This window comes from Muntiacus reevesi, chromosome 3, assembly GCF_963930625.1.
Source record: "Muntiacus reevesi chromosome 3, mMunRee1.1, whole genome shotgun sequence".
NCBI classification, from domain to species: Eukaryota; Metazoa; Chordata; class Mammalia; order Artiodactyla; family Cervidae; genus Muntiacus; species Muntiacus reevesi.
This window is the reverse complement of record NC_089251.1, coordinates 29860420-29881786: the sequence shown is the minus strand read 5'-3', so window position 1 is coordinate 29881786 and position 21367 is coordinate 29860420. Positions and strand designations below refer to the sequence as shown.

Here is a 21367-nt window from a genome sequence, read left to right as displayed (position 1 = left end):
GGGTGCTCTCCAAACGGGAAGGGGGAGGGTTAGGGGGCCTAGGTGTACCTCTCTAGGGGAATAGAACCAAGACAAGGCTTTGAGGCGAGTGGTTTACTTGGAGAGTGAGGCCAGAAAGTTCAGGCCGGTGAGTGGGGAACTGAAACAGGTAAGTGAGGGAAGCGAACAGAAGTTGCCCTAGATAAGCAGGATGCCACTGGGGGCACCTGGACCAGTGTCCCCGGGGACCCCTGGGAGGAAGGAGAAGGACACGTCTCAGAGTTACCCCACCTGCAGTATGAGGAAGCTGGCACTTCTGCTGCCAACTCCCAGTTCTCATCGGCTGAGAGCTCTCGTCAGCGAATTCACTCCCAGGCACTTCAGGTCTGTCCCTCGAGGCCAGCAAAGGCTCAGAGGGCAGCAGGCTAGGGAGGACTCCAGGAAAATAAGCCTCCAACATGTGCAAACATACTGTGCTGGAAACTCATAACCTCTGATTACTTGGATGGAATTCAATTTGCCACTTTCAAAAGTCTAACAAAAACAGACCCCCCCCCCCACTTTCTTGTAATCACTGAATAATATTATAATCATTCTGCATGGAAATTGTATTATTTCCCTGATGGAAGCCTAGGCTTTGAACCTCTCAGAGCTTCACCCACTACATTACTTTTCAGAATATGAAGTAGCAGGTTCCAATTATGTGAAAAAAAAAAAGTTTAAAACAGTCACAGCACAATACATAGTGTGATCCAGACAGAGAGAATATACATTCTCTAGGACAGGCAACTTGATTAGTGCCTGTGACTGTTAAACACATTTCAGGTAATACACTGATAATGGACATTAATAGCAATAGTGCTGAAGTGCTGGAATATAATGATTTCTGATTATATTACTGTTTCCTTTTGTGGAACACAGTGCATATTTCCAAATGACTCTATGTTCATTAAACCACACAAAAGCCCAGCGGCAGGTCGGCAGAAAGGTGGCCAGAATGGGCTTGCAGTTCCCAGTGTTTAGGAAGTGGGGAAAGATGGTGGCCAGCATTCTTGGCGGGGCCCAGTGGACTCAGCACCACTTTTTGTGCTCTGGATTCATTGCACGTGTCCACCTGTATGGACAGACATTAACTACTGAACAGCCAGTAAAGAAACACTCCAGTGTGCAATGTAATAAGCTGATGGATGTTAGAGGAGAATTTAGAAGTTAAAACTTTTTGCTTACACCCAAATATATGACTGCCTTTCCCTTGAATCTCCCATTATCCCTCAGAAAAAAGGGTAAGTCATAATGGAAAAGAGTATAAAAATAATATGCATATATGTACAATCATGTTGTACAGCAGAAATGAACACATTGTAAATCAACTGTACTTCAATAAAAGGGTATTATATATTAAATTAAAATATTCTAAATTCAATATATTACTGAATTTAATTAATTCAATATATGTATTAAATACATTAAATTCAATATATCCAATATACAGTTTGATGGAGTCTGTATCAGTAAAAATCTCATCTCTCAGATGTACTCTCCCACCTGATTTAGTTAACACAGATGTGGTAATTATTCTTGGGATTATGACTTCATAATTTTAGTGTTTGGATGTTGTTGTAAACAAGACTTTTAAAAGTCACTTTAAACAGAAACCCAACAATGGTTAATTGCTTCAAGAGATCAAGAATAGTCACCTAAAAGGCAAATGAAAAAGGAAAAAGCAAACTGCCTCAACTTATGGGAACTGGGATCTGTGACTTGGATAAAATTTTGAAGGAAGGCATAATCCACTGATTCTAAAAGTGCTGTCTGAAAATGTAGACGGAAGTGAGGCTCATGAGCTCTGGAAAACTGTCAGAGGACTTGAAAAGCTGCTCTAGGCTAGGGATAAAAAAAATACACTGGGAACAAAAGACACTTTGCAGTGGAAACTGCACCTGACAGGTTTGGAGGATGACTCATCTAATAAAAGTGGGAGAAAGTAGTATTTAAAAATTAACAGTTTACTTATTTTGTGATTTTAAAGATGTGTAACTAAAGTAATTAATTACATATTATAAGTAAACAGTTTGTTGTTTCATTTATACTGTATTCCAAAAATATCCATGTATTCAGGTCAACTAAAAATTTTTTTTGGAGCCCTTTTATTTGGGAATGTGGGGAACTGTGTTACATTTGTGTGCAAAGTTAGTTTCCTTAGCACCATATGTGTACAGTGGTCCTACTGGCAAAGCCTTGGTTTACTCTACAACCCAAACCCACTTAGAGACATGAGCAGGTCTTTACTGCAACAACATTTTCATTGGGTGGGAAATCTGAAGCCTAGAGAATTTTCTCTCCTACCACAGAATCCTTAAAGGAAGAAGTGACATGTAGAAGGAAGCCTGAAAATAAGAACATGGCTTTTCAAAAACTGAAGTTAGTTGATTCATAATATTGTGTTAGTATCAGGTGTACAATAAAATGATTCAGTAATATATATATATTTTCAGATTTTTCATTATAGGTTTTTATAAGAGGCTGAATACAGTTCCCTGTGCTATGCAGTAAATCCTTGTTTCTTATCTATTTTATATGTAAATATAAATATTTACATATTTATATGTAAATAAATATATATAAAAATATACACACTAATAATAGTGTATATTCTGTTCATATGCTCTTAATTTATCCCTCTTCTTCCTCTCCTTTGGTAATCATAAGTTTGTTTTCTATATCTATGAATCTGTTTCTGTTTTGTAAATAGCAGTATTTTTTAGATTCCACATATAAGTGATACCATAAACATTTGCCTTTCTCTGTCTGACTTTCTTTACTCAGTATGATATCTCTAGGTCTATCCATGTTGCTGCAAATGGCAAAATTTCATTCTTTTTTATGGCTGTATAGTAGTCCAATATGTGTAATGGAATATACATGTCCACACACACACATATATACATATAGATCCACACTCACACCCACACACACATACACCCACACACATATATATATATATACACACACACACACCACATTTTCTTTATCCATTCATCCGTTGATGGATACTTAGGTTGCTTCCAAGTCTTGGCTGTTATAAATAATGCTGCTTTGAACATTGGGGTACATGTAGCTTTTCAAATTAGAGTTTTTGTTTTTTCTAGATACATGCCCAGGGGTAGGATTGTTGGATCATATGTGGCTGTATTTTTAGCTTTTTAAGGAACCTCCATACTGTTTTCCATAGTGGTTGAGCCAGTTTAACATTCCCTCCAACAGTGCAGGAGGAGAACATGGCTTCTCGCATGAACACGCCATGTGACAGCGGACGGCCTAGGCTTTGCATCTGTCAGCTGGGGATAATTTGGGGCTGTGAACTTACTGGTCAGAGCCAACCTCAAGAATCCCACGGTAGCAGGTTATTTCTCCACATTGAACCCTGCCTACTCTTCTGGCGGGTATTCCTTCTGGATCTCAGACTAGTTTGCTTTTCTTCAGCCCTGCCAGAACACTGCCATTGCTTTAAAAAAATGAAGACACTTTTTATTGAAAAGTGTATGTAAACATGAAAATCCATCTCCAGGCTTCTTTCCAGATGGGAAAAGCCCTGCTGAAAGGTGCCAGGTGGGAGTGCTCTGGTCCCACCTCTGTCTGGGGAGCACTCCCTCCCCCCTGGCTGGCAAACCCAGCCTCCAGCTCTTTCTCTCTGTCAGTCCTGGGCCAGGGGCTGCTACCTTAGATCATCCCTCCTAATGGGAGGAGGAAAAGGAAAGGAAAGGAAAGTGAAGTCACTCAGTCGTGTCTGACTCTTTGTGACCCCATGGATGGTAGACTACCAGGCTTCTCCATTCATGGCGTTTTCCAGGCAAGAGGACCGGAGTGGGTTGCCATTTCCTTCTCCAGGGGATCTTTCTGACCCAGCAATCGGACCCGGGTCTCCCACATTGCAGGCAGACGCTTTACAGTCTGAGCCACCAGGGAAGCCCAGATAATGGGAGGAGGAGTCAACTGTAATTAAAACCCAGGAAAGCAAGATCTGTGCTGGCTAATGATGTGGCTTTGGGTCCTGAGGCGTACTTTAAATTTTATGTCATGCAAATTCACTTTCCCCGTCCTTACCTCCAGCAAAAATAGAGGAGAAAAGGTGCATTTGCTAGTGAGGCGGGATGTCCTAATAGGGAAGCTACATGAGGTCAGTGGGGTCCACTTAGAGGTCTCAGGCAGCAAAGAGTGAATACGACTTCCCAGAAACAAGTGTTTCTCTTTCCATGGGGGCATTTCAGCCACAAAGTCGCTAAAAAATTAACAGCTCCATGAGAACTCCTATTCAGGAATAATTAAACTGGCTACTTTGATTCCACACTCCTCAAAGCTTCAGGCGTGGAACTTTGGGAGCAGTTGCAGGGAGAGCTGGAACATACGAATTTTGAACTGAGACCCTGTGGACGCTCCAACCTGGTCCGAGAGCCCAGACCCAAAGTGGGAGGTGGGAAAAACCACAGGCTATCTCAGGCTTGTGCACAAGCTCAGTCTCAGTCAAGGACTGCCTCCCCATTCATCAGTGTTTCGACCTTCTGCCTCAGTCTGCTCAGCTGTATAATGGGAACATAAACACTTACCCATAGGCCTGCTGGGAGATTAAACGAAGTATTCAAGAAAGTACTCAGAAGCCTACTGACACACAGTAGGTTCTTAATAAATGTTAGCGCTTATTGCTTGCTCTTGTCTGTCCCGCAAATGATCTTCCTGAGACCCAAATCTGGTTTCCTCTCATTGAAAACCCTTTAGAGGCTGCACAAAACTATAAGTCCCTTGAACAACAGACTCTAACTTACTCATCTGTCTATCAGTAGACCTTGTCCTGCACTTGACAGATAGTAAGTGCTCAACAAATGCCTGTGGAAAAGCAAAGAAGGAAATAAAATGAATTTGGTGCTTGTGACATAGTAAATATCTCCAAGGATGAGATGAGAATGTTGGATCAAACAATGAATCAACAAATAAGATAGATACAAGTTTGGTTAGTGACTTAGTACACAGAAGGTGTGTTGAACCAATAAGTCCGTCTCATCATTTAACATCTTATAAAAAATAATTCAGCTTCCCACCTCCATCCCCTTCTGGATTCTCCTTTACCTGTCCTGCTCAGCTTCTTTGCATCCCAGTGAAAATTCTTCAGGGGTTTCCTGGGCTTCCTGTCTAGTAACTCACCTCCCATTCCTTCTTTCAGCTCACTCCTCAGCCCATCACTGCCCCTCAAGTTCTCCTGCTAAGGTCACCAACGATAGGTACTTGCGTGCTGAGTCACTTCAATTGTATCTGTTTTTTGCAAACCTATGGGCCACGGCCCGCCAGGCTCCTCTGTCCATGGGCTTCTCCAGGCATGAATACCAGAGTGGGTTGCCATACCCTCCTGCAGAGGATCTTCCTTCACCCAGGGATGGAACCTGTGTCTCTTCTGTCTCCTGCACTGGCAGGTGGCTTCTTTCCTAGAGCCATCAGGGAAGCCCCCATCTATATATACTACTTGTGCTGAATGCAATGGAAGGTTTCTACTTTTCCTCCTGTTTGCCATCCCAGAAGATTTCCATACTGATGATCATTCCTTAAAAGCAGGGATGACAATCATGATATAAACTACTGGGATGGCACGGGCACTGGCCATGTGGATGCACTGACCAGTCAGAATAGTCTCTGGGCATCAGTGGTCAGTCTGTGTGTACAAGCTGAACACAAACCTTGCTTAAACACTTCCTTCCCGATCTCATACATTCCCCCCCATTCCCTTGGTTGCTGTTTCATTCTATTTTGCAGAAACACTTCTCTCTCTCTGGCTATTAAATATCAGAGTTCCTTAAGTGTTTTCTCTAGGCTCTCTTCCTTTTTTTTTTTTTTAACTCTACTCCTTTCCCCACATGATTCATGCTCAGGGCATTTCTTACCTTCCATATGCTGATGGCTCCTGAAAACACATGATCTCAGCCCCTACCTTTCCTCTGCATTCCAAATCTGTCCATCTCACTGCTTATCCTCTGCCTCTAATCTGATGTCTCAAAGACAACTCAACGTGCCACACCTCTTCCTCTGACCCAAACAAGACAAAGCTTCAGAGACTTCCCAAGCGCTCTGGTAGACAGACAGCAGCCCTAACCATCGACTGTACAAACCTGACACCTAGGAGCCTCTCCCTCCATCGCCCCCCCATCAACACTGCTTCTGAAGTCTTTATCTCCATCCACTTCTCTTTACCTCCATAGCCGCCTCCCTCCGTGCAACAGTCCTCACTTGCTTTTTTCGGATGCAGCCAGAGAGAACTTTTCTCAAAATGCACATCTGATCCTCTTCCTACCCTGCTTTAAGCCTCCCCGCTCCAGGCTGTGCCTGGACTGGTGACCACTTTCCATCCTGCCTTATCCCCCTGCTCCTGGTCCTCTTGTATGCTCCTGCACACTGGCCGTGTTTCAGTTTCCAGAATATTCCGTACTCCTGCCACAGGGCCATTCTGTGCACTGTTTCCTCTCTCGTCCCCTGTTAATGCTGATTCAGAGCCCAAGTCAAGTATCAACTCCCGAGGGAAGCCTGCCTTGACCTGAGGCTGTATCACACTCCTATTTATAGAGAGGGTCTCTCTCCTTTCAAGTACCTGGGTTCATAAATATAATTTATGCTTGTAATTATAGGATTAACTCCTGACTTCCTTGCCTAGAGTGTAAGCTCCATACAGACAGAGCCCATATATACTTTTGTTTACCTCTGTGTTTCCAGTCCAGGATGGGCAGCTAACTGTGGTCTCTGGGCCAAATCCAGGCTGGTGCCTGTCCATCAAGTTTTACTGGAACAAAGCTATACCCATGCACTTGTGTATTGTCTGTGGTTGCTTCTGCTGCATGAGAGGTGAGTACAACAACAGAGACAACATGGCCCACAAAACTAAAGCAATTTTGCTGTTATTGTTTAGTTTCTAAGTCGTGTCTGACTCTTTGCAACTCCATGGACTGTAGCCAGGACAGGCTTCTCTGTCCCTGGGATTTCCCAGGCAAGATTACTGAGTGGGTTGCTATTTCCTTCTCCAGAGGATCTTCCTAACCCAGGGATCAAACCCACGTCTCCTGAGTTTTCTTAATTGGCAGGCGGATTCTTTACCACTGAGGCACCTGGGAATCCCCTAAATATTTAATCTATAGAAAAAGCCTGTGCTCACTTTGGCAGCACATATACTAAAGCTGGAACAATACAGAGTAGATTAGCATGGCCCCTGCACAAGGATGACATACAGATACGTGAAGTGTTCCATACTTTAAAAGAAAAAGGAAAAGGCTGCCATCCCCTGCTCTAGTCTGGAGCACTAGTGTCGAACAGAAAGCAGACATTCCAAACAAATTCACTAAGTGAAGAGTAAACAGGCAAGGAATAAATGAGTTTCTAATAGATGCCTTGCTGTCTGCTGAGTGGCTCAAATGAGCCCTCTCTAGGACAGTCCTGGCCGCTGCAGGCCTGCATGAGAATACTGGGGGCTGTTACCGACGGGCCGACCCCTACTCTTCTGCCCAGGAGTGGGGATCCTTGAGTTTTCTTTGGGTTCCCAGCCAACAGGTCACCACAGGTAAGGAAGGGATGTTTGATCTGATGATGGGGGCCCCTGCTCCTGGCTGCTTCTGAGCCAGGGGAACTCTCCCTGGCCATCCCATATCTGCCTGACCCAGTCACAAGCCTGTGACAGCCCTAAAGAAGGAAGAGGGAATTTCAGAGTGCCTCCCCGGCCCACCCTGCAACTTTAGGGACACCATGGAGATTCCATGAGAAGTCTCAAATACACAGTGGGGACTTAGGTGGGGAAGGACCCCAGAAGCCCAAAACCCGTAACATGACAGACCCAAGGACAGACCTGGTCAGCCCTGGTATAGTTCCTCCTGCCTCGTTGCCAAGGCCTCCAGGAGACTGCAGCCTCCGTACAGAATAAAAGATTACCTTCCCTACTCCAGCCCCCAGAGACCTGGCCATTTCTCGTTCAGAGCTCACTTTGAGTTCAGCCTTTTCTCCAACATCATCCTATACTGCTCACTGTATTTGCACGAGGGCCCTTCCTTCCTCTCTACCCTGCACCATCGCAGAGCAGGGCTTCTTTATCCTCTCCCATCTCTGTCACCACCCCTCCCAGCTCCAACCCCCGGGTCAGGAATGCCCAGCATGAAGCACACAGGAGGGTCTTGCAAACACCTAGGAAAGGCAGAACAACCTCAGAACACCCTGGATCCCAGCTGCACCACCCGCGACACCTGAGATGCTGATGGCCACCGCCCAGCTCCCTCCCGCCCAGGCCTGCTTCTTCTGTGTCTTGTATGACCCAGAGTGACCGTGCCTCCCGCCTCCCACCTCCCTCCATCCAACGCTGGCTCGGCTGGGCCCTGTCAGCACATTTCACACCAGCCGAGGTGCCTCCAGCGGCCAGCCTCGAGGTTCCTGGACTCCATGCAGGCTTCTTCTGGTGCTGCCCTCCCAGTGGGGGAAGACTCCAGAATTTTAATACTCATAAATAAGATGGAGAAAATTCCCAAAGCAGAGATAAAGCTGCATCCAGGCTGAAGCGTTCAATGTGGCAGGAACAGAAGACGCAACGTGAGCATTTACACCCAAGCACGAGTAGCCAGCCACCCGCAGAGCTGGCGTGGGAGAACGCTTCCGGCTCCTCACTCGTGGGTGCTAGACGCAGGCACCACGTGGCTCTACTAGAGAAAGACTTTCAGATTCAGTGCTCAGATGTTTTGTTAAGATCCAGCGGAAAGGGAAGGAACACTCCTGGGCGAAGCCCAGATCACTGCTCCGAGGATTCTAGAAGGCCCTCCTCCCTGAATCCTCCCGGGTCCCTGGCGCAGCTCTAGGTGCACTGGGCCCCGGGTGAGGACCCTGCTGGGGGTCCAGCAGAGGTGGCTCCCCTCAGCCCCGCCGCTGCCCCACTGCATCAAGAGCCTGGAGTCTCCTCTGCCTCGACTTCCCCACTGACAAAGACAGAGAGGATGCCGGCTTGTGCCATCTCGCCGGACTCTGCTCTGAAGTGGGATCCTTCGAGAGAGGCTTGGTGACTGTCTCAGTCAGCTGGGGTCGCCAAGATAAAATACCGCAGATAGGGAGGCTCAAACAGGAGAAATTTGTTTTCTCACTGTTCTGGAGGCTGGAAGTCCAAGGTCAAGGTGCGGCAGCTTGGGTTTCTCCTGAGGCTGCTCGTCCTGGCTTGCAGATGGCAGCCTTCTCGCTGTGAACTCACAGTCTTTCCTCTGTGTGCACACACATCCCTGGTGTGTCTTTGTGAGTCTAAAGTTCCACTTTTTCTAAGGACACCGGTCAGATTGGATTAGGGTCCACCCATATGACCTCACTTAATTTTAATGGCATCTTTAAAAGCTCTGTCTTCAAATACAGACACATTCAGAGGTCTTGGGGTTAGGGCTTTGACATATCAATTTTGGGGAGACACAGTTCAGTGTATGACAGTGGCTAATAGTGAGCTAAAGAACATGCTTGACTATGTCATGGTAGAATTAAGGAAAATGGAATACCATTCCTCCCTGGATGCTTCATGAAACGGCAAACTTATCTGCCCTCCCAGGAAGTTCTTGAGCAGAAAGATGAATACAATTCATATCCAAAAACACCTTCCATTCACTGGATTTCTATTTATTTATTTAACTTTAACAAAAGCCTTCACTGAAAACAAATGAATTAAACTGGTGATGGTGACAATGATGAGAATAATAGTAGATCAGCTCACAACCAACCAAACCAAGCCAAGCTACAAACACTTTTAAGTTAAAATAGGTTAAGTTGATAAGCTTTGTTTTAGACCTGAACTGTAACTCTGAATTACATGGCATTTATAAAATATATATTTAGCTAACCCTTTTACAGAGTGCTGTAAGTCAGTCATAAAAGGCCAAACTTTGTAGAAGTGGTCTAATTTTAGAGGTGAAACAAAATGCTATTACTGATTATTTAAGAGGCTAAAGGCAAACACTACCAAAAGGGGCCAGACTTGAGACGTGTCTATTTTGGAGGCATCGAAGGGAGGTCTTATTAAATTCACAGGGAGTTTTCTCCAGAGACTACAAACTGATTGCACGTGGGGGGATGGACATGAGAAAATAAATAAACGTGCCCCCACCTTCTGTTTCTACGAGTTGTCACACTCTGCATAAAAGCCTTCGTTCTTTTTAAGTGTCAGGCTCTATGGAATGAGAAGTCAAGGGGGAGGCAGCCTGGCTGTTTTTTCCACAGTCCATACTTGGCACTCAGCGTAGAGTCTGGTGGGCAGTAGGGAACCAAGAAATAGTGCTCGTATGGAATCTGAAGAGCATAATCACTGTGAATGAGATCTGGGAAAGAGGGAAGACTAGAAAAAAGCAAGAATCAAGGGACAGCAAAAATCAAGGACACTAGGAGCTGAGCCTCCTAACCATCATCAGAGATTGTGCAAATGAATTAAGTAAATCATTATTCAGTTATCTGATACAATTAGAAAAGGGAGCAGAAAAAGCTGAACAAATAACTGCTTTAAAATATATAGTCTGCATGTTTTCAAAAATAAACCCAGAATTTTGTAAAGAATGTTTATCAAGGTTATACAAAACATCAAGACTACATTTTAGAGGCCGATTGAAAGCCTGAGGGTTTAAAGAAAATCCATCCTACTAAGCATAAAAATAAAGTTATTTTTAAAAGTTACTACATGAAATAAAGAATACAAATACTAGCTTACTTTTTTACAAAGCTCACTGTACAATATACTCCAGTAAATCACCACTGTGTGAATGGGAGAGGATGGGAGGGGAAGGGATGGGAGGAAGGGAGAGGAGAGTCATGCATGAGGCTAATAAGAAAGCTGCAGTCAGTGCCTGAAAGGCCTGGCCTCGAGGTTAAGGATTTTGTACTTTCTCCTCTGGCAAAGGGGAGCCAAGAGATTTTAAAAGAAGAACTGGCCCCATCAAATTTGTATTTGCAAAAGATGACTCACCGGTTAAAAGCCCCTAATGAAAAGAGTGGCCATCAGCTGAAACAAATACAAAACAATTAGGTACTGAACAGGCCCCTCAAAGCAGACATGTTCTCCTCATTTGCTGTCTTCACGGACAGTAAATAACAAGTAGGTCCCATGTTCAGGGCTTGCTGCCCCAGTTTCAAACGCTGTACAATTCCCACGACATACATCTTTTCCCCTAATGCCGTCCTAGGACATCCTCCTCCTTAAAGAGTAAACGTAGGTCGAGTAACAAGTACAGTAGATTGCCCAGGATAAGAGCAAGCCTGAATTTTCTTCATCAAAGGAAAAAAAAACCCCAAATACCAAGTCTCTCTTATTTTATGATCTGCTTTTTCTAAATATTCATATAAGCTGACCTTTTCAAGGCATCGCCTGGAACTGAAAACATGCTGGTAATAAATCGTGTTTCTCTGGCTTAAACGAAGCGGTGTTTTGCTGCGAGTCAGGAGTGGTTTCCATTCCTGGAGATGCTCAGAGAACTGGGCTGCCAGGAGCTGGCAGGGGCTCTGGTTCCAGGCAAAAGCCCCCCTGTGTCAGTGAGGATCAAGGATAGTGTGTGTGTAAGGCACCCCCCCTGAATTTCCCATCTTCAATCCTTCCAAAGTGCTTTTCTGGGTACTGTGAGTAGAGGGTAGCCAGGTGCCATGGACACTTCTGGAAGCCTGGTGAAAAACCCATAGACTCCTTTTCAGAATAATGCTTTTAAATACACAAAATAAATTGCACAGGATGATTCAAGAAACGTGTTACATTTAAACATAGTTATCAAAATGTTAAAAACAAAATGTTAATGTAGTAAATATCCTTCTCTATCAATGCATTGAATAATAAAGTCTAGAGTCATTTTTTTTTAACTGGATTTTTTGACTGTGCTTCACAGTATGTAGGATCTCAGTTCCCGAACCAGGGATGGACACACGCCACCCGCCACCGCTGCAAAGCGTGGTGTCTTAACCACTAGACCGCCTGGGAAGTCTTAACAGTCGTGTTTAAAACTACTGTAACTTCCAAGTAGTGGTGAATATAAATGATACTTCGAGACATGTGCAACAAGAAGGAAAATATCTGTGATTCCTACGGGTGACAGAGCCACATACTACTGTGGTTTGTCGGCTACGTTCACGAATCGAAGGGAGCGCCAGCTTTCACTGGGAAAATAAAGTCACATATTCCCCTATTCACACCACAGATGTCCTGTGCTAGACCAAGTATGAAAAACAACAAATGTGCCCTGCAATTCTGTGAGGTAGGGATGCTGCTTCCCAGCTTGATTTAATCTGGAGCATCTCTTAACCTTTCTGGGGACGTTAACACTTGAATTCCATGGGACTGTTGTGCAGATTTAATAGGTTCCTTCCCTTTATTTTTGTCTGTTAAGAAAGAAGCAATGGATGCGCGAGATTAGGAGTGGGTGCACCCAAGGCCTGGACCTATCCCCCCTGGAGATCTGGGCCCTGTGACCTGCTCCTGGGGCTTCCCTGGTGGCTCAGTGGTAAAGAATCTGCCTGCCAAGGCAATGGTTCGATCCCTGGGTTGGGAAGATCCCCTGGAGAAGGAAATGGCAACCCACTCCAGTATTGCATGGGAAATCCCATGGACAGAGGAGCCTGGTGGGCTACAGTCCATGGGTGGCGCACTCACACATGAGCACACCCTGCCCCTGACCTCACAAGGATGTTTATGAGTCTCTGGTGGGAAAATGGGGCCACATGCTTTGCCCATCATGGAGGATGGCTGAAACCAGAAGGACAGAACTTTGAGGTCATTATTCTGTGTTTTCAGGTGTGGCTGTTATGGTAGGAATCCTGGTTCCATGGTGACTAGTGTGCGGCTTTGAGGCTGTTTCTTGTTGATGCCCCAGTTTCCCTACTAAATGAGCAACTCTTCCTTACAGAGTTTTGTAAAGGTGGGAGGAGAGAACATGATATTTAGAAAAGGGCCTGGCACTCAGTAAGCACGCAGTAAAAGCGAGAAACTTGATTTTAATATTTATTACAGCCTTGTCTCAGGCCATGACGATGCCTTGGTTACACCAGAAACTTCCTTCTTCATCCTCTGAGCGTCTGAAATAAAGCAAAGGCCCAGAATAGAGGGTAGGTTCTTTCCCAGAGTTCCCACATGGCAGGAAGGAAACCTTTATTTTCAATAGTATTTCTGAAAAGTCTCAGTATGGGATATGCAGTATAAGCAAACAAAATCCTAAAGCTTCAGAGATATCCTACCTCTTGACCCTGTGCTGGCCCTGGCTGAATTTTCCTGTCGCCTTATACAGCAGACAGTTCTGGGGCAGAAGATACCGCTAGGTGGACATGAAGATAAGCCATGGGGTGGGGGGAAGTGCTTGCAAGACAATTTCTAGAGACACTGGATCCTTATGTCAATAAGAGAAGGTTGTGTGCATAGATAAGAAACCTTACATTTTTTTTCTTTTACTTATTATTTTTTATGAAACACAGACTCCTATAAAGGGAGACAACACAGTTCTTGTTCTTTACAAGTTTACAGGCTCTCAGGGGAGACAAACCCAGACATGGAAAAGATATAAAAACACACAAAGAAACCACAGTCCCAATATAAATGGGGTGATGACATAGAAATGCTGCTCTAGTGCTCTGGGGTGGAGAAATCTTTAAAAAAAATTTTTGGGGGGCCATGCAGCTTGTGGGATCTTAGTTTCCCAACCAGGGTTTGAACCCACATGCTCAGCAGTGAAAGCACAGGGTCCTAACCACTGGATTGCCAGGGAATTCCCTGGGGTGTGGGAACTCTGTCTTCTCACAGTCCCTCCAGTGGAGCTGCCTGGTCTCATAAAATTCTATCCACCTGCAGAGGGAAAGACTCCACAAGCAAGTCAGTATATGTTCAGGCTGGAGGGATAGATTTCCTTTTCTTTTACCCTGTGACCTTTCTAAAGGCGTCCGTGTCACTTTATGGTTTATAATATCAGCATTAATGTATCATGGCACATCGACAAGTAGGAGCAAAGGGAGGGAGGTTCCTTTCCACCCGGGCTGTGAGGACACCCTCTCCCAGTTGCAGAGTAGAAACATTGAGGATACAAAGCGGAAGCCCTCCAGGTGATGTTCCCTGAGCTATTGTGAACATCGGAGCCCAAAGAGGGGCCTTCAGACTGCCTTGGGAAGAGGGGTGGTGTGCAGGAGGCTCTGTACATTTGTGAGGACTTAAAAGGCATACGCAGGGTGACCCAGTCCTTGGGGCTCAGGTGCAGCCCCTGTGGGGAGAGTGGTGCAGACGGCAGAAATTGTTGAGGGGATGAAAACAGAGAGGTGCAGCGCCCCCAGACAGAGTTTAGCGACAGTCAGGATGAGAAAGATGGTTAAAAACTCCCATTGACCAAAGCCTGTATCTCAGGCACAGCTCAAAGCCTTTTGTGTGTGTTAATACTGGAATGCTCCCCATATTAAGATGAAGAAACTGAAGCTCAGAGAGGTCAAGCCATTTGCCTAATCCCACACAGCCAACTGGCTGTGGACCCAGGATCCAAACCTACTCATCTGCCTTCAACGATGAAACTTGAAAAAATGTACTTAGTTAAAGCTAGGTGAAAGAATCCAATAACAAAAGACCACATATTATATGATGTCATTCATTTGATATGTCCGGAATAAGGAAACCTATAGAGACAGAAAGTAGATTCATGGTTCCCAGGGGGCTGGAGGGAGAGGTGAATGAGGAGTGACTGCTAATGTGTATGGGTTTCTTTTCGAGGTGATGAACATATTGACCATGGTAAATACATGGATGCATGTATCTGTGAATATATTTAAAAAACATTGAATTGTACACCTTAAATGGGTGAATTGCATGGGAGGTGAATTATATCTTGATAAAGCTGTTACTTTATTATTATTATTTTTTAACTTAAAATCTTCCCTTGCAGCTCAGATGATAAAGAATCTGCCTGCAATGCAGGAGACCTGGGTTCAATCCCTGGGTTGGGAAGATCCCCTGGAGAAGGGAATGGCAACCCACTCCAGTATTGGTGCCTGGAGAATCCCATGGACTGAGGAACCTGGATACAAACCAAGGAATATACAATTCTGCTTTCACTAGGGTGACAACTGATCCAGAGGAAAAACTGGGAGGAATACCTGCTTTCCTTATGGTCTTCCGACATCAGAGCTACTCTCTGACCCTCAGACCCGGGTCTGGGGCAGCCTGTCCTGATAGGCAGAGAAGGGCTTAGCTGCACAGGGACCTCATCTCCACTTCATCCTCACAGCTCAGCCACCCGGCAGCACTGTCAGGCTATTAAATATGGATTAAGAAAACTTAAGATCTGCCTGCCGAAATCTAAGCTATGGAAAAACAACTCTGACCCTTCACATGATCCTGCAGTGTGGGCACAGGGGCTGGTGTGACCCAGGAAATCGTGGGAGAATCCTGCTGTCTCACTGAGAAGCCTGATGAACGCCGAGGACAAGGCCGGCACTTGGTTCATGATCACCTCTCTCGTGTTCTCCCCACTTGTGTTCTGAATTGCAGAATTGTTTTCCCTGGCATTTGTCACATTGAGGACATGAGTCTTTTAATTGGCGAGCGAGCAGACACGCCGCTTGAGATGTCAAGAGACTGTCTTTGTTGAGCAGCGGCTCTGTTATGCGGAAGCCCTGAGTCGAGGGGCTGTGTCTCTGAGTCAGCTGCCAGTCTGGCCTGAGCACAGAATGGAACCAGCCAAAAGAACCAGCAATTCAGTTTATGCAGGACCTTGCCAGATAGACCCTAGGGGCTGAGCTCTGCACTGGATTGGATGCTGTGGGATTCCAGAAGCCTTGGCCCTCCATCCCTCCCCTAGAAAGCCTCTAAGCAGTGTTTTATATGGCACGAGGTGAATGGGCTCATCTGAGAGGTTATGTTGTGTCTAAGGTTGACATAATGGCCTCCCTGTATCCACACTCTTTGCCCTGGAATCTTTTATTCATGGTACCCTTTCTGCCATGATCCTGAACATGGCCATGGGGTTTGGTTTGGAAAAGTACATGTGCTTTCCCACTTCCTCTCTCATTTCTCAAGAGATACTATAAGATCATGCTGGAGGATGAGAGATCAGCCTTCCCAGCCAGAGATAGGTCAGCCCAACCTAAGTCTGAGAGAGGACAGCCAAGATAACAGAGCCACCTAAGTGACCTGCAGCTGACCACAGAGGCATGAATGAACCCAGCTAAAAGCAGAAGAATGTTATTCTACAGACTAGATGAGCAACACTAGGTATTTATTGTCTTCAGTCACTGAGGTTTGGGGTGGTTTGTTGCATGGTACTGTTGGGTCACTAGGGAACTGATTCAGCCAGCCAATATAGGACAGATGGGGATAATCCAGGGTAGATGGAGATCATCAATCTCAGCTCCCCCAAATTCAGAGTCTAGGGCTGGAGGCCCCCATGTGAACCATACAGACACTTGGATAAGTTGTAGACCTGCTGAAGGAAGAGAGCATGGAGAAGACATGTCATGGGGGGGCCAGTCAAGCCAGGCGTGAGCTCATGGAGAGGTGGTAGAATTTATAGAACTTAAACTCTGGAACCAGAGAGTCTGGCTTCAAATCCTGGTGGCACCACTCCTGTGTCATCTTTGAGAAGTTAGTTAATGCATGAAACCATAGATGGGCTCAGCTGACATCCATTCAAGCTTCCTCCTATATTTCAAAGGCAAGAATGCTAAAATGGCCTACTCCCTTGCACCTCCAGGGATTGAGATGTGTTTTCGGTTCTACCAAGCAGATGTGCTTGAATATGACCTGAGAGGGTGAGGAAATGAGGTAGGGCCATATGATCATAGATTCTGCTGTTCTCCTGCCAGGTAGGGGTGAGGAGACCAGTCACTGGCTTTGTGGGTGTGTTGGCAAGCAGACTACCCTTGGAGCAGATAAAACACAGAAGCAACAGCCTCAGTGACCCCTCCTGGTCCCTGGGTGGCAGTGAAGGTGGGTGTTTCTGAGGTTGCTAGTTCTCATAATGGAATCCTGATTTCCAACCTTCCCACCTGTGGAAGTAGCAGGCCTGGTGGTCCAGTCTATAGTGTGAGTATTCCTGGAGTCTGAGCCTAGATCCTGCCTTCTAATGATCCTGGAAACTCCTAATCCCCTCTGGTAACCTTCGCTCAAATAGCCAGAGAGTTTCTGTTTTCTGGTTTCTGAACTGCAGTGGATACATTTCATCTCTCTGGATCTCAGTTTCCTCATCTGTCAAGGGAGAGAGAGATAGTTTATGCTTTGAAGGGTTGTCAAAAGAATTTGACTAGCTAATCCATATCAGACAATTAGAACAGTGCTGGCATATGGAAAGCATCTAAAATCTTATTACCATTAGATTTCTAGAAACTTGCTGGTGTCAGGGAACCCAGCATTGACAAATTATGGGGACTGTGTGACATCTAGTTACATCTGATTTGGGGACATTTTTCTAAACCTTATGCATGTCTTGTGGACATTCCAGGGATGAAGAAGCTCTTAGTATACTGATTGCATTTGGATCTTTTCAAAGTCTTGGATATCATATACTTTTACTCTTCCTGGTGTGGGTCACTTGTCTCCATGAATTACTTTGTCGGTCACGTGGAGTAAAATTACAGACATTTCGAGTCTCTGGTTTTATGCAGGTCACAGTCCCTTATCCCAAGTCCCTGCGACCAGATCTGCTTTGGAGTTCAGAATATAAATGTCATACCTCATGATACTTCCAGGAAGTTCTGAAACAGTACCCCAGAATCAGGTATATTAGCATTTTTATAGTAAAATGTAGGGCTATTTACATTTACTGGGATAAATAAGGACTCCAAGTGGCCTCATGTCAGTTTAGGTCAGGTTTTGCTGTCAAATCCTAAAGGAAATCAGTCTTGAATATTCACTAGAAGGACTGATGCTGAGGCTGAAACTCCAATACTTTGGCCACCTGATGTGAAGAACTGAATCATTGGAAAAGACCCTGATGCTGGGAAAGTTTGAAGGCAGGAGGAGAAGGGGATGACAGAGGATGAGATGGTTGGATGACATCACTGACTCAATGAACATGAGTTTGAGTAAGCTCCGGGAGTTGGTGATGGACAGGGAAGCCTGGCGTTCTGTAGTCTATGAGGTCGCAAAGAGTCGGACACGACTGAGCGACTAAACTGAACTGAACTTGCTGTCAAGTGATTTCTTGTTTCCAGAGCTTTTCCTATTTCAGATTTTCAGATAAGAAAGATGGACTTTTGCATAAGGAATAATGACATGACAATGGCCTAAGTGCTGAGACTGAGGGATGCATGGCCAGCCACAAAGGGTCAGCGGGGTCTGAGCCAAGGCAGCTGTTAGTGTTCAGAAGACATGGCAGGCTGCTGTGCGATTTTTAAAATATTTGCAAGGATGTTTGACTGAATGCAACAAATGCAGGCACCTCCCAAGTAATGATTCCAGAAAAGCTATTTTCTCTTTTCAAACATTCAAAAGAACAGGAAGACAAGACACCAAAGGAAGATACATCTGGGGGAGCAGAGGGCAGTGTCATCACTTTGGGAAAAAGATGAAGAGTGTAGCAGAATACTGGAGGAAGTCACATGCTTTGAACTAGCAGTCCCCAGTGTTCAGAAACCAATTAGGTGGCAGGAATTTCATTCTGAGGTTTATTTATTTTTTAACTGCTTATTTTATATTGGAGTATAGTTGACTTTTGAATTGTGGTGTTGGAGAAGACTCTTGAGAGTCCCTTGGACTGCAAGGAGATCCAACCAGTTCATCCTAAAGGAGATCAGTCCTGGGTGTTCATTGGAAGGACTGATGCTGAAGCTGAAACTCCAATACTTTGGCCACCTCAAGCGAAGAGTTGACTCATTGGAAAAGACCCTGATGCTGGGAAGGATTGGGGGCAGGAGGAGAAGGGGATGACAGAGGATGAGATGGCTGGATGGCATCACTGACTCGATGGACATGAGTTTGAGTAAACTCCGGGAGTTGGTGATGGAGAGGGAGGCCTGGTGTGTTGCAATTCATGGGGTCGCAAAGAGTCGGACACCACTGAGTGACTGAACTGAACTGAACTGAACTGGTAGTTGATTAACAATGTTGTGTTAGTTTCAGACGCACAGCAAAGTGATTCAGCTATCCATATACATGTATCTATTCTTTTTCAAATTCTTTCCCCATTTAGGTTGCTTGTAATGTTGAGCAGAGTTCCCTGTGCTATACAGTCAATCCTTGTTGGTTATCCACTCTAAATATAGTATTGTGTACATGTCAATCTCAAACACCCTAACTATCCCTCCCCATTCCCTTCTGGTAACCATGAGTTTGTTCTCTAAGTCTGTGAGTCTGTTTTGTAAATAACTTCATTTGGATAATTTTTTTAGATTTTGCATATTAGCTATATATATAACATTTGACTTTCTTGGCCTGACTTATTTCACTCAGTATGACACTATCTAGGTCTATCCATGTTGCTGCAAATGACATTGTTTTGTTCTTTTATATGGCTGAGTAATATTCCACTGCATATATGTACCACATCTTCTTTATTCATTCCTCTGTCGATGGACACTTGAGTTGCTTCCATGTCTTGGCTATTGTAAACAGTGCTGCAATGAACATTGGGGTGCATGGATCCTTTCGGACCACGTTTTTCTCTGAGGTTTATTTTACCTATGGCCCTGGGCCTCCCCACGGAACCATCTCAAGACACGGCTCCCCTCACTGTGCCTCCTGCAGAGCCTGCAACTGAGTGCTGGTGCCCAGGCCATCTCTCTTAGCACCCTGAAGGGCAAGGACATGTCCTACCCACCCGGCTTCCTCCCCACAGTGCTGAATTACAGGCTACTCAGCGAGGGCTGTCCTAGTGCCGGGATTCTGGGCACACTTGCGAGAAAGGTGAATGAATTTATGAAGCAGGAAAGGTCAATTTTGTCACCTAAAGTGCAAGCTGAGCCCAGAGTTGGGGAGACCTGAGTAAAGGAATTTAAAGGGAATGAGGCAGCCAAGACTTCCTAGCTGTGGTGTGGTCTCCACACAGGTTCAAAGGGCTGCTGGACCAAATGAGGAGGACCAGGAAGTGAGGGAGACAGTGACCGCATGGTGATGAAGGCCAATAGAAAGGTCTGCGTTTGGTCCACCTGGCAATGCAGCTTTTACCCCGGGGTAGGCCACTGATGGCAAAGGTGAGTCAGGGTGCAGACATGTTCAATCAAGTCAAACACAAATGCCTCAAGCTGACTTTAGTCACTAAAACACTTGTCTGAACCTGTATCAGCCTTTAAAATCCGTCTGCATTGTTTCCTCTCTGTTCTAAAACGGTAAGATTTAAAGGATGAAAGCTGCTTGACCTGGAAGCAAAGGTGTTTTTCTGCATTAGGTAAACCTGTCAAAGAGAAGTTCCTTTGAAAAGCGCAGTAAATCTAGTCTGAAATCAAGGACGGTACATTGTTTACATATTTTAGCAGAGCCAAACCATCCTTCTTGCAGTTTCCTTCCTTCCCTTCTCCTTTGAAAATATATCCTTCTACTTCAAAACAGCCTGCAAAAATGCATTGAAAAAATATACAAGTAAAATTAAAAAAAAATCAAGAAATCAGGATAAATACCAAAAAAAAAAAAAAAAAGATAAAACCAGAGGGAGAGAATGATATAGTAAATGCTCAACAATACCCTGGAGTTTCACACAGTTTTTTTCCTTAACACAGCTCTCAATACAGGACCATATGAGTCAACAGAGGGTTGTTTACCAAAAGCAGTTCCCCAGGGAGCCAACATAGTATAGACTGGTGTGTGTGTATGTATGTGTGCTCAGTCATGTCTGACTGCAATTCCATGGGCTATAGCCCATCATGCTCCTCTGTCCATGGAATTTTCCAGGCAAGAATACTGGAGTGAGTTGCCATTTCCTACTCCAGGGGATCTTCCCAACCCAGGGATCAAATCCATGTCTCCTGCATCTCCTGTATTGCCAGGCAGATTCTTTACCACTGTGTCACCTGGGAAGCCCAATATAGACTAGAACACATTACCTAAGTGTCCAGCATGACCCAGGAAGAGCTCTTAGAGGACTCCTAAGGACTAGATGCACTGACCATTCCCTAGACCCTCTCTCTAAGTACTGCTGCCCTTAGCAAAGCTGTTGGTACAATTTGGGTTGCTGAGAGTCTGCTGTGATACCCATCACAGTCTGATTGTATGGACCACAGCTACTCCATGCTGAGGTTAAGTGATCAATCATGAGCTTTCATCCTCTGGGGTTGGGCTGACCCTGGACAATGGAAGGACATGGCAGAGACACATCGTTTTTCCTCACAAAGGTGGGTCAAGATGATCTACATGAATCTCAGGTCTGATAGATCCATGAACAGAACAGAAAATGGGCAAGTAGACCCAAATACATGTGGAAATTTG

General features: G+C 45.0%; 1 protein-coding gene and 1 non-coding gene across 3 annotated transcripts in view; one reads left to right on the top strand and one right to left on the bottom strand.

Annotated features, from left to right (window-relative positions):
• KLHL29 (kelch like family member 29) overlaps nucleotides 1–21367 on the bottom strand; it is a 327657-nt gene that overhangs the window by 250248 nt on the left and 56042 nt on the right. The gene's annotated exons all lie outside the window — the stretch shown is intronic.
• LOC136165672 (U6 spliceosomal RNA) lies at nucleotides 7158–7264 on the top strand. Its single transcript, XR_010662676.1, has one exon. It is a non-coding gene; the product is annotated as a U6 spliceosomal RNA (small nuclear RNA).